General features: G+C 35.0%; 1 long non-coding RNA gene across 1 annotated transcript; it reads left to right on the forward strand.

The window, feature by feature from the left end:
- On the forward strand, nucleotides 429-1,263 carry LOC109127741. The gene is made up of 3 exons (XR_002034406.1): nucleotides 429-602; nucleotides 694-811; nucleotides 888-1,263. It is a non-coding gene; the product is annotated as an uncharacterized LOC109127741 (long non-coding RNA).

Below are 1,805 nucleotides of genomic sequence, written 5' to 3' on the forward strand. Positions count from 1 at the left end.
TGTCGCCAAGCCAAGCGGCCGTAAGAAGGGAGAGAGACACAATGTAAAGAGAGAGAGCTATAATCTGGTAGAGAGAAAACTTGTGAGAGTGTAATCTTGGGGAGAGTTTTCTTAAGTGTTACAGAGTGTTGTTAGTGAGTCTTTGGTTGTTAAGATCCATAGATGTCACTTGAGTTATCTCTGTAAACTTGTCTCTGATTATAGTGGAGTTTGGGAATCTGTTGATTCCGACCGGATGTAGTGGTTAGTTAACACCACGAACCGGGTTAACATTTCTCTGTGTGCTCTTTCTTCTCTTTCTCTTGCTCTGTTTTGATTTCTTCTTCTCAAGGATATTGTTTGCTCTGTTTTGCTGTGCTCTTGTGTTGTTCTTGTTGGCAAAGGTTTAAGCTTGAGGGACTGTAGTGGTTGACAAAACCTTACAGATTCTTCAGAAATATACACAGAGGTAAAAGAACTTGCTCCATATTTAAAAATTTTGGGTAAAAAACCAATGATCACTAACCTGTGTGTGAATGGGTCTGGGAGAGACCTTGGTTGGAGCATATCCAGGACGAGCAATGAGCTTCATCACCAAAAAAACGAACCTAGAGTCTCCAACTGTAAGAAACAAAAAGATTGTATTTATTTCTTAAGTTTCAGTTATAAATGAATAGAATTTTAACAAAGTGAGTGGTAAATTGGGTTGTACAGGTGATCAGCTATACCCAAGTAAGAGGATAGCTCTGTATTCTAAAACCTCAATCATATTCCGGTCAGACTCAAACAATGCGGATCTCGAGGGAAACACAGGCGCTGGACTTTACGACAGGTTTGTTTATGTGTGTTTCTCTGTTTTCAGTCTTTTTTCGGAACTCAAAAGCTTAAAAAGGGTGTAATTGCTGCAGTGTGATAATGGATGAAGCGGAGGAAGTGGTGGTGGATTACTCAAGGGAGCCACTAATAGTGGACAAAGCCTTTCAAATGCGCCTGTTCTCAACAATTGCAGAAGCTGGAAATGTGATAGAGACGCTCTATGGTTCTCCTCAAGACATCGAAGGTGTTGTCAAAGGTGGTCATTTTTACATCGTCCAAGCTAGACCCCAAGTTTAAGCTCTCTCTTGCTATTTCTGCGTCCCATTCCCTAAGTTTTCAAACTAATTACACTCCTGATACAAACATTGACTCATAATAAATCAATATGTTGAAAATCACGATTGTGTGGGGTTTTGTATGTAACGTAATCTTTAAAACAGCATCGTATAAAAGAGTAATCAAAGAATTTTCTTTTGACTAACAAACATTAATTAGATATTTTCAACCATATATTTTGAAAAATATAGATACGGATAGTTTTGATTTAAACTAAATCTTATAAGTTTTGCAAATAACTGATTCTATTAAAAAAGAAATATGAAAATAAAGAATTACTTTGAGATGGGTATTGGAGAATTTTGTATATCATTGAAAATATTGTGAAAGTTTTTGAGAATTTCTTATCCAAATTTTTTAAATAAATATTGCCTAAAAGCTAATTTCAAAGTAAAAAGTTATGCGACACAAAAGAATTTTGTTTTCGTACAATGGCCGGGACGGGAAGAAACGGGTTAGAACAGGACAATATGACATGTAAAGAACTACTTTAAGATGGGCATTTTGAGAGTCTGTGCATTTTGACAATATTTTGAATTTTTTTGAGAATTATGATCTACTAACTATATATAGATTAATCAGATAAATATTTTATTTACTTCGTCTACATTTTTTTGCCAAACTTTTTCAAAAAATATTGTCTATTGGGAAATTATTTAAAAGAGTAAAGTTAT

The sequence above is a fragment of the Camelina sativa genome, chromosome 11 (genome assembly GCF_000633955.1).
Source record: "Camelina sativa cultivar DH55 chromosome 11, Cs, whole genome shotgun sequence".
NCBI classification, from domain to species: Eukaryota; Viridiplantae; Streptophyta; class Magnoliopsida; order Brassicales; family Brassicaceae; genus Camelina; species Camelina sativa.